Source organism: Ranitomeya imitator, chromosome 4, assembly GCF_032444005.1.
Source record: "Ranitomeya imitator isolate aRanImi1 chromosome 4, aRanImi1.pri, whole genome shotgun sequence".
Classification (NCBI taxonomy): Eukaryota; Metazoa; Chordata; class Amphibia; order Anura; family Dendrobatidae; genus Ranitomeya; species Ranitomeya imitator.
This window is the reverse complement of record NC_091285.1, coordinates 425132840-425144937: the sequence shown is the minus strand read 5'-3', so window position 1 is coordinate 425144937 and position 12098 is coordinate 425132840. Positions and strand designations below refer to the sequence as shown.

At 45.4% G+C, this 12098-nt stretch overlaps 1 protein-coding gene across 1 annotated transcript in view; it reads right to left on the bottom strand.

Moving 5' to 3' along the window:
- CIMAP1B (ciliary microtubule associated protein 1B) overlaps positions 1 to 11104 on the bottom strand; it is an 80759-nt gene extending 69655 nt beyond the window's left edge. Inside the window, exons 1-2 of the mRNA XM_069765485.1 lie at positions 10971 to 11104; positions 7046 to 7150 (exon numbers count right to left, since the gene is read on the bottom strand). The gene's annotated coding sequence lies outside the window, so the exon portion shown is untranslated. The remainder of the gene's footprint in view (positions 1 to 7045; positions 7151 to 10970) is intronic.
- Positions 11105 to 12098: the final 994 nt, after the last annotated feature.

Sequence of the window (12098 nt, the reverse complement as noted above, 5' to 3'; positions counted from 1 at the left end):
GTTCCATATGCAAATAGTCTGCAAGATTAAAAATGGTTGACAAGGTGGGAGCCGATCATGTTATATTTTAAAACTATGGAACACACGGCTGAACAATTTTTTTGTTTTGTCACAGTCAATTTGGGTACTGGTGCTCACATTACTAAATTTGGTGGGACACACATTAGTTTCTAGAACATTGGATTTTAAATTTTGCTTAATTTGGAAAAACATATGGGACATTTGTTTTGTTAAAACGGAAAGGCACAATAAAGAACTTTATTGTAAAAAACACAACACAGTACAAATTCAGGGGACATTACAACATTTAAATAAACATAGGCTGGTAAAATGTCATGGACTCAACTGTGTTTACATGACAATGTTTTGATTGTATCACTAAAACCAAGATGAAGTATAAATTAAACCATTTGATCTTGCCATGAAACACGCCCAACATCGGAAACAAAGTATGCAGCAAATCGATCCCTCATATGAGCAATTTCCAAAGTTGTCCTCAGAGGATGATCTTAAAGGAACCTGTCACCCCGTTTTTTGAGATTGAGCTATAAATACTGTTAAATAGGGCCTGCGCTGTGCGTTACTATAGTGTATGTAGTGTACCCTGATTCCCCATGTATGCTGAGAAATACATTACCAAAGTCGCTGTTTTCGCCTGTCAATCAGGCTGGTCTGGTCAGGTGGGCGTGTTCACAGCGCTCTTTTCTTCCCCAGCTTTCCGTTGGTGGCGTAGTGGTGTGTGCATGTCCAGAGTTCCGACTTCCCTGCGCCCACGTGAAGACACAGCGCGCGATCTGCGCTGTAATCCCTTGCATCGGTGGGGGCGGCCATCTTCCTGGGGCCGCGCGTGCGCAGATGGAGTGCTCTGCTGCACGGGGCTTCAGGAAAATGGCCGCGGGATGCCGCGCGTGCGCATTAGAGATCGCGGCGGCCATTTTCCCAAAGCCGAGATGCAAACTCGGCTTTGGGAAAATGGCCGCCGCGATCTCTAATGCGCACGCGCGGCATCCCGCGGCCATTTTCCTGAAGCCCCGTGCAGCAGAGCACTCCATCTGCGCACGCGCGGCCCCAGGAAGATGGCCGCCCCCACCAATGCAAGGGATTACAGCGCAGATCGCGCACTGTGTCTTCACGTGGGCGCAGGGAAGTCGGAACTCTGGACATGCGCACACCACTACGCCACCAACGGAAAGCTGGGGAAGAAAAGAGCGCTGTGAACACGCCCACCTGACCAGACCAGCCTGATTGACAGGCGAAAACGGCGACTTTGGTAATGTATTTCTCAGCATACATGGGGAATCAGGGTACACTACATACACTATAGTAACGCACAGCGCAGGCCCTATTTAACAGTATTTATAGCTCAATCTCAAAAAACGGGGGTGACAGGTTCCCTTTAATAATCAGGCAATGGATTTGGTATGGGTTCATCTAGTTCCACGTTGACTCTCTCTTTATCAATAACATAATTGTGGAGAACCACACAAGCCTTCACCACCTCATCCACTGTCTCAATTTTCAAATTTATTGCGGATCCTAAGATACGCCATTTTGAGACAAGGATTCCAAAGGCGCACTCCACAGTTCTTCTGGCCCTGCACAGTCTATAATTAAAAATAGTTTTTGTGCAGTCCAAGCCCCGACTGGAGTACGGTTTCAGTAGGTTGGCACTCATTTGAAAAGCCTCATCCCCAACCACAACAAATGGCAGGGCCGGGCCTTCGGTTTTGGGAAGAGGTCGTGGCTGGGGGAAATTGAAATTGTTCTCGTATAATCTTCGGCCCATGTCAGACTCCTTAAATGTCCGTGAATCATTTGCACGGCCAAACGCTCCAATGTCCACGGCGAGAAACCTGTAGTCCGCACCTGCAATTGCCATAAGCACGGTGGAAAAGTATTTTTTATAATTGAAAAACAGAGATCCACTTCTCGCAGGCTTTGTAATCCTAATGTGCTTCCCATCCACTGCTCCAATACAGTTAGGGAAAGAACACAGTTGTTCAAATTTTTTGGCGTTGGCCTCCCATAACGCTGTCGTTGGTATTGGTAAAAATTCATCCCGGAGGTTGTCCCACAATGCGCGGCATGTGTCGGCAATAATACCTGAAAGTGTGGAGACTCCAATCCGAAACTGGAAATGCAGTGATCTCAAGGTCTCTCCGGTAGCCAGGAAACTGACAAGAAGAAAAAAAAAATAAATTTAATTTAATTACATATAATAAATTTTCATTTTTAATTCCAATCCCCCACCCCACAAAAACAAAAAACGTTACTTTAAAAAATGGCAAGAATATATAAAACCTTCACATTGCATTACGTACCGTAGAGTCACCAGCAGACGTTCCTCGGGGGAAATTGATTTACGGAGCTGCGTGTCCTGCCTGGAAATGGCTCCTTCCACCAGACGCAGCAGATAGCGGAAGCTGTTTTGAGACATCCTGGTGAACTCAAAGTATTTATCCTGGTTGTCATTTAACTCGCCAAACAAACAATGGTAGGCTCCACGACTCTCTCGGACTTCCACTATAGGGTGTAGCCAAAAACGCCGACGACTCCTTCTCCGTAGTTTTTCTCTTTTCCTCTGTTCATGACAGGCAATAGCGTAAGCAATAGCAATGGCAAAATCCAGCTCCATATTCAGGTAGATACTCTCCATGGGACGCTCCATCTTGATGCTGTAAAAACCACGCAATGGTAGGATTTTATCTATGCCGGGGTATATATACCACAATTCCATTATACCCACCCTCATCTATCCATTGGTGGAATTATTTAGTGTCTAGACACTAGACCCACCCTCTTCTATCCATTGGTGGTATTATCTAGTGTCTAGACACCAAATTGGGTTGAAAAATGACATCATTGTTTAACAACGCATGCGTCGAAAAACGCTGCGTTTTTCGAAAAAACGCAACAAAACCGCACAAAAAGCGCTGCGTTTTACGACGCAACAGTTCAACGCATGCGTCAAAAAGGGTGCGTTTTTGTGTGCGTTGCCGATGCGTCGTGCGTTGCGTCGGCGACGCTGCGTCGCATGACGCTAATGTGAACGTACCCTAACACAAACCCTAACACTAAAACACAAACTCTAACCCAAACTCTAACACAAACTCTAACACAAACTCTAACACAAACTCTAACCCAAATTCTAACCCAAACTCTAACACAAACCCTAAACCTAACCCTAACCCTAGGGATCCTAAGCCTGTTGTGAATTCCGCTCTTGGGCTCCCTCCGGTGGTTGTAAGTGGCACTTTTTTGAGTTGTGCTCTTGGGCTCCCTCCGGTGGTTTTAAGTGGAATGGCTGCTCCTTGGATTTAGCAGTCAGCAGCTGCTTCCACTGATTGTCTATTCTGCTCGGCTATTTAGCCTGGCTCTTTCCTTCAGCTTGTGCCACTTGTCTATGGTTCCTGGTTGGATTCACATCTCTTTGGATTTCCCTGTTATCCTGACCAGTTCAGCAAAGCTAAGTCCTAGCTTGCTCTTTTCTGTCCACAGGTTGTGGACTTATCCGTTCTGTGCTTTCTATGTTTGTCCAGCTTGTCAGTATGAATTAATTCTGTGTAGCTGGAAGCTCTGGGAAGCAGATTTACCCTCCACACCTTTAGTCAGATGTGGAGATTTTTGTAAACTCTGTGTGGATTTTTTGTAGTGTTTTATACTGACCGCACAGTATTCCATCCTGTCCTATCTATCTAGCTAGACTGGCCTCCTGTGCTCATCCTGGTTTCATTCTGTGTATGTCTTTTCCCTCTCCACTCACAGTCATTATTTGTGGGGGGCTATCTATCCTTTGGGGATTTTCTCTGAGGCAAGATAGTTTTCCTGTGTCTATCTTTAGGGGTAGTTAGTTCTCAGGCTGTGACGAGGTGCCTAGGGAGTGTCAGGAGCATCCCACGGCTACTTCTAGTGTTGTGTTGAGCTTCGGGACTGCGGTCAGTACAGGTACCACTTCCTTCAGAGCTCGTCCCATGTTGCTCCTAAACCACCAGATCATAACATAAGCCTAACCCTAACACAAAACCTAACCCTAAAACACAAACTCTAACACAAACCCTAACACAAACCCTAACCCTAAAACACAAACTCTAACCCAAACTGTAACACAAACTCTAACCCAAACTATAACACAAACCCTAACCCTAAAACACAAACTGTAACACAAACTGTAACACAAACCCTAACACAAACCCTAACACAAACCCTAACACAAACCCTAACACAAACCCTAGCCCAAACCCTAACCCTAACCCTAACCCTAGGGATCCTAACCCTAACCCTAGGGTTAGGGTTAGGATCCCTTAGGGTTAGGGTTACGGTTAGGGTTTGTGTTAGGGTTAGGATCCCTAGGGTTAGGGTTAGGGTTTGTGTTAGGGTTAGGATCCTTAGGGTTACGGTTAGAGTTAGGGTTTGTGTTAGGGTTAGGATCCCTAGGGTTAGGGTTTGTGTTAGGGTTAGGATCCCTTAGGGTTAGGGTTACGGTTAGGGTTTGGGTTAGGGTTAGGATCCCTAGGGTTAGGGTTGCGGTTAGGGTTAGGGTTTGTGTTAGGGTTAGGGTTAGGATCCCTAGGGTTTGTGTTAGGGTTTGTGTTAGGGTTTGTGTTAGGGTTTGTGTTAGGGTTAGGATCCCTAGGGTTAGGGTTTGTGTTAGGGTTTGTGTTAGGGTTTGTGTTAGGGTTTGTGTTGGGGTTTGTGTTAGGGTTTGTGTTAGGGTTTGTGTTAGGGTTAGGATCCCTAGGGTTTGTGTTAGGGTTTGTGTTAGGGTTTGTGTTAGGGTTTGTGTTAGGGTTAGGATCCCTTAGGGTTATGGTTACGGTTAGGGTTTGTGTTAGGGTTAGGGTTAGGATCCCTAGGGTTTGTGTTAGGGTTTGTGTTAGTGTTTGTGTTAGGGTTTGTTAGGGTTTGTGTTAGGGTTTGTGTTAGGGTTTGTGTTAGGGTTAGGATCCCTAGGGTTAGGGTTTGTGTTAGGGTTAGGTTCCCTAGTATTACTAGGGATCCTAACCCTAACCCTAGGTATTTATGTTTATAGTGGGTTTTCTAGTTGATTTTGATGATTGGCAGCTGTCACACACTTCTCATCATGCGTTTCAAAATCCCAAACGCAGGAAAAAACGCGTTTAAACGCGTCAAAACGCGTTTATACGCAAAAATGCATGCGTCTAAAAAACGCGTTTTTGCACCAAATGCGTTTGCGTTTGAAACGCTGCGTTTTAAAACGCAAGTGTGAAACCAGCCTGAGAATTATCACCAAAAAGGTCTATCTTTGTTTCATCTTATTTCTCATAGTCTAGGATGAGTCCTTCATATGTTTTTAGCAAACTCTGTGCGGTTTTTCATATGTCATGCACTGAGGAGAGGCTTCCGTCGGGCCACACTGCCATAAAGGCCCGACTGGTGGAGGGCCGCAGCGATAGTTGACTTTGTGGAACGTTCTCCCATCTCCCTATTGCATTTCTGGAGCTCAGCCACAGTACTCTTGGGGTTCTTCTTTTCCTCTCTCACCAAGGCTCTTCTCCCACGATTGCTCAGTTTGGCTGGATGGCCAGGTCTAGGAAGACTTCTGGTGGCCCCAAACATCTTCCATTTAATGATTATGGAGGCCACTGTGCTCTTAGAAACCTTGAGTACTGCAAAAATTCTGTTGTAACCTTGGCCAGATCTGTGCCTTGCTACAATTCTGTCTCGGAGTTCCTTGGCCAGTTCCTTTGACCTCATGATTCTGATGTGGTCTGACATGCACTTGGTGAGCTGTGAGGTCGTATATAGACAGGAGTGTGCCTTTCCAAATCAAGTCCTATCAGTTTAATTAAACACAGCTGGCCTCCAATGAAATGGACAGCATGTGACTTAAATATGAGTGTCTGAGCAAAGGGTCTGAATACTTATGACCATGTGATATTTCAGCTTTTCTTTTTTTTATTAAATTTGCAAAAATGTCTTCATTTCTATTTTTCAGTCAAGATGGGGTGCAGAGTGTACATTAATGTGAAAAAATATAACTTTTTTGAATTTACCAAATTGCTGCAATAGTCTTACAAATATCCAATGTGTTATAGGGTATAGAATAACTGCTTACTAACAAAAACCCTATCTAAAATATAATTTTTATTTAGTTAATAATAAAAACAACCTAAATACCCACTCAATGAAGATGATATGGTGTGCGCAAAGAAAACACGAAAAAATGTAAAAATATACTATAAAGGGCTATCTACCACCCAAGGAAGTCTTCAATGATAATAAACACTTGACCTCCTAGGGTTAGAGCAATGCTACTATATCGTTTTTATAACTCATAAACCTCTGCTTAGAGGATAATATGCAGAGTGTAACCCCTACGGACACCATGCCTCTAAAAAATAGCCCTATGGTCCTGGGTACTAACTGGAGAATTTCTTATATCTACTAAAGGCACATCCCAGTGTTGACCTATGATAGTGCTCCATCCATCACAATCTTGCTCAGCCGAGGTGCCGAAATGAGTGATATAACCCTATATTTGCATATGTCTGAACACCTACCTAGATGTGGGGGTTGGCACCCTAAGATTACGAGAGATGGCGCCCCCGCTCGTGCGTCAGCTATTCCTTCGCTCCTGTCTGAGTGGTACACCATCCAGCCACATCATATGGACAACTCTCCACTGCCATGTCATCATATATCGGTCTCTCCTGATGAACCTGTCTCAGAAAGGGGAAATGCGTTGAGAGCTAATAAGGAGCATATTTGGTTTATCATGGCCTTTAGTCGCTTGGATGGTGTACCATGAACAGACAGATCAGCAAAATAATGTTTGTAGGACTGATCCAGTATCGGATATTCTCAGGGGTGAACCTAGCCTTTCTGCTGCCTGAGGCGAATTGCAAAACGCCCCCCCCCCCCAACGTAGTAAAATCAGTACAAATAAATCTGGTTTACTCTTTACTCGCCTAACCTGATGCACATGTAAAATATATTACTATTAGTATTTGAAACATCGATCTTTACACTTGTTACATTTCTGTTTATGTAGTAGAAAATAAAGGATTTTAAAAATACTACTCACTGTATGGTTTCAGCTTCGGAAATCAACGGCTGGGCCTTAACAATGAAAATAGTTCAACAATCCCTCTTGCCAGGTAGAACTTCAAGGTCTTGGACAATAGAAAAACTATACAAAAGACACAAATGAATACACCAATAAAAACCAGTGCTGCGCACATTATAAGTGCATACTGTACATCATCCCAAGTCTTAGAGACTCTAACGTCCACTGTGAAACTGCCTCCTCATTTTAGACAATCCATACTTGTGTTAGAAGGGTCCATTGACACTCAGTAAAATAAAGTGTCCACCTTTCTTAATGTTGCATGTCGCATGTTGTTGCATGTCGCATGTTGTCGCATGTTGTTGCATGTCGCATGTTGTTGCATGTCGCATGTTGTCGCATGCTGTTGCATGTTGTCGCATGTCGTCGCAGCTTGTCTCATGTTGCATGTTGTTGCATGGTGTATGGTGTATGTGCACACAGTGTAGATAGAAGAGTCCGGCTCTGCTACATCTGGATGCAGGCTCGGACTGGCCCACCGGGGAACCGGAGGATCCTCCGGTGGGCCCTGGCACTGACACCTGCTGGCAGGGCCTCCCCCCACCCCAGGGCCCCCCCCCTGCCTCCGCCGCCCGCCCGCCCGCCCGCCCGCCTTGAATACTCACCCTGCTCCAGCGATGGTCTCGGCGTCTGCACTGCAGCTCGTCCTGAACGAGCGGTCACGTGACACCGCTCATTAAGATCATGAATATGCGCATATTCATGATCTTAATGAACGGTGTCACATGACCGCTCAAGCAGGAAGAAGGTGCTGTGCCGGCGCCGCCGCCTGGAGTCGGGACAGAGCGCGAGGGATGTCGGCACGGCCGTGCAGTGGGACAGGTGAGTATGAGGGACGGGGGGATGAAGGAGGACATAAGCTGGCGCGCCGAGCAGGAGCGGGTGCGGAGAAATAAGCCTGCATACAGGGGGGAATGTAAGCCATGCAGGGGGGAATATGAGCCATACATACAGGGGGGAATATAAGCCTTGCATAAAGGGGGGAATATAAGCGATGCAGGGGGGAATATAAGCCATGCATACAGATACAGGGGGGAATATGAGCCATGCAGGGGGGAATATAAGCCATACAGGGGGGAATATAAGCCATGCAGGGGGGGAATATAAGCCATGCATACAGGGGGAATATGAGCCATGCAGGGGGGAATATAAGCCATGCATACAGGGGGGGGGGGGAATATAAGCCATGCATACAGGGGGAATATGGGCCATGCATACCGGGGGGAATATGAGCCATGCATACAGGGGTGGAATATGAGCCATGCATACAGGGGTGGAATATGAGCCATGCATACAGGGGGGAATATGAGCCATGCATACAGGGGCGGACTATGAGCCATGCATACAGGGGGGGGGATATGAGCCATGCATAGGTGGGGGGGGGAATATGAGCCATGCATACATGGGGAGATATGAGTCATGCATACAGGAGGGGGTAATATGAGCTATGTATATGGTATAGGATGGAGATGAGCCATGCATACAGGAGGGGGGTCATTATACAGTATTGAGCATCATGTGTGGCCGTTATACGGTATGGAGCATCATGTGTGGCCAATGGACATTATACAGTATGGAGCATCATTTGTGGTCATTATACAGTATTGAGCATTATGTGGGATCATTATACAGTATGGAGAACTGTGTGGCCGTTATACACTATGGAGCATTATGTGTGGGTGGTCACTATACAGTATGGAGCACTGTCTGGCCATTATACAGTATGGAGCAATGTGTGGCCATTATACACTATGGAGCATCATGTGTGGCCATTATACACTATGGAGCATCATGTGTGGCCATTATACAGTATGAAGAACTGTGTGGCCATTATACAATATGCAGCATCATGTGTGGCCATTATACAGTATGGAGCATCATGTGTGGTGGCCGTTATACAGTATTGAGCATCATGTGTGGCTATTATACAGTATGGAGCACTGTGTGGCCATATTTTTGTTTGCTTATAATTATTCTATATAAAACAGTGTGATCAGCAGTGCTAAATGGCTGCGGTTGGGACGTGGATATGGGTGTGACTAGTTGTGAAATGGGTCTGGTCAGAGGCGTGGCCTAAAATTTGCCACGGCGCACTACGCGCGCCGCAAACTTTATACCTCCTTCCCTTCTTCAAAAGTTGGGAGGTATGGTACCACATTTGCCAGATCACGGCAAGTGCCGCAAATCCCATAGGGAATGAATGAGGCCGAACGCAGTGTTGCCATAAGTGATCCGTTACGCGGCAGATGCAGAAAAACTGTTCTGCTGCAAAAGGCAACTTTCACATCAGCGATTCTTGCCAAAGTCACTGCCGATATTGTCATACTCACCAAAAGGGGAGGCAGAGCTAAAAGTGCCTAGGGCAGCAGAAACTCTAAATACGGCCCTGGGGGGCTACATTATATTCTGTGGGTGGACTGCATTATACTCAAGGTACTACATTATATTATGGGGGGCTACATCATACTATATGAGGGGTTACAGTATACTCTATGGGGGGCTGCATTATATTCTGTGGTGGGGCTGCATTATTCTCTCAGGGGACTACATAATATTATGGGGGCTACATCATACTATATGAGGGGGCTACAGTATACTCTGTGGGGGGGCTGCATTATATTCTGTGGTGGAACTGCATTCTCTCAGGGGACTACATTATATTCTGTGGTGGGTGGCATTATACTATATGGGGGGCTGCATTATACCCTATGGGGTGCTACATTATATTCTATGGTGGGGACTGCGTCATACCTGAGAGGGTTGCATTATATTTTGTGGGCTGCTGCATTATATTCTATGAGAGGGGACTGCATTATATTTTATGAGGGGGCTACATTATATTCTGTGAGGTGGCTACCCCAACCCTTGCTACATTATTAAGACGTGAACTACCTTATATTATACCCTGATATTAGCGCTTTTTACCGCACAATTGGTGGTCTTGTATCTATTTCTATGTAGCTACATAGTGGGCCCCAAGAATGATTTTCTCTGGTGGGCCCAAGGTGCCCCAGTCCGACGCTGTCTGGATGCCTGACGTGACATCCAGATGTAGCAGAGCCGGTAGATGATCACCGTAGATAACTCTCCAGCGATCACCTATACTACAGCGTTCTCACAATCAGCTGATCAGCTGTTTGATAGAACCAGACTAGTGATTGGAGATAACTCTCAGTCACGTGCATGACAGTTCTCACAATAAGGTATCACAAGAACTGCAGTGGATGAAGGACTTCCGGTGGCGGGACAGGTGAGCCGGCAGACATGCGTAGTTAGCTGCGGTTATGCAGTTTCTACGCATGTGACTAATCATTAGATGCGATTTTAGTCTATGGTACATTTACCATTGTAAACAGACATGCTGCGTTCTGAAAAGACGCGCCGCATGTCCGTTTACGTGGGTCTGCCGCCTGCGTGTTTTACCGCATAGTGAAGATGGGATTTCATGAAATCCCCTCCACTATGCTGTAACATGTGAACGTTGCGTATTTTACGCTGAGTCTCTATGCAGCGTCAAACACGCAGCGTTTCCTGAACGTGGAAACATACCCTAATGCTTGCAGTCTGTGGGCACTTAAGGGTTAACAATAGGAAGCATTTACTTTCTTTTCCCATCCACCCTGTCCTGTGCATGTGCTTGTCTGCACCATTTCTCCAGTGCTCACAAACAGTCCACAGCTATTTCTCTCCTCCCACATGAGTCACAGTCTGACAAGCTGCAGGCACCAGAAAGGAAAAAAAAAACCTCAGCTCACTCACACTGCAGAGCCGACTACTTTGATTCATAGCAGGGAGCCGGCTCTTTGTATCGGCTCGTTCACAATCGACACTCACTAGCATGTGGGGGAGTGGGTGGGGAATTATGTTTTTTATAGTTACTTACTAGCCTGCCGGTTACTGCTACAAGTCGGCCAGCAATGTGTTTGTCCAATTCTGAGTCCCAGCACAGCAGCCAGCAGGTCAGGAGACAGGGCACCGCTTCTGACTGCACCTCAGCCCCGCCGGGTGGTAACAGTGAGTCACCTCACCTGCCGCTGGGCACGCCGCACGTTACCTTGTTGTTTTTTGACACTGCACTGTCAGCAACAGCAAGTGTCAGAGCAGGGATTGCAGGGAGAGTCGGAACCACGTGTCCTAACTTCTGACTGCCGCTCTGCTGCCTCCTGTCTTTAGGAATACTCTGCCGCTTGAGGCAAAGTATTGAACTGGCCTCATGATAGCAGCGTCAGTGGATATTCTATGTGTCAGCATAGAAAGTTTAAAGGTTATTGTGGTCTCCTTGCGCAGTCAAAGAAAAAATTCTTCCACAAAGGAATATCTTTTTTATTCTTGTGACAGCTAATTTCTTATGCATTGGCACTTTAACAGTATGTGATTTTTTTTGAATATGTACATCAACTACTAATATACAGACCTGTTCTTTACCGTGGTCTCTTATTGTGTGGTTATCATCATTTTTAGAAGGAAAATATCTATTTATCCATGGTAGGGTCAATAATTATACACAATAATATTTGATCGGTATTCGATGTGTGTGTACCGCATATGTGTATTTTTTACTAGTCATATGTTAGTTTAGTGCTAAATAACATCTATATATCAGTAAATTATCTTCTGTCCTTGGTTCTTAGGGTACTATAACGAGTATGGGGATATGTATCCCTGGCATCTGGTATGAATGAACTGAACTTGTCTGAACTATTTCCTTCTGTTACATCGTTTTTTCTATTATATATAATGGGGTTTTTTTCTAACATACTGTGTACATATATATATTTTTTAGAGGCATGGTGTTCGTAGGGGTTACACTCTGCATATTGTCCTCCAAGCAGAGATTTGTTCATGAGTTATAAAAACAATATATGAAACCAGAACACATGAGCTGCGCGCACAGTGAACAAGCCCGTAGAGACATGTTCACACCACCAAGAGACTTGAAATCACAAAAAAGCACAGTAGAACCAAAAACACTCTGTTGCAAAAAAAAAATCACAGTGGACAGCAAGTGCTG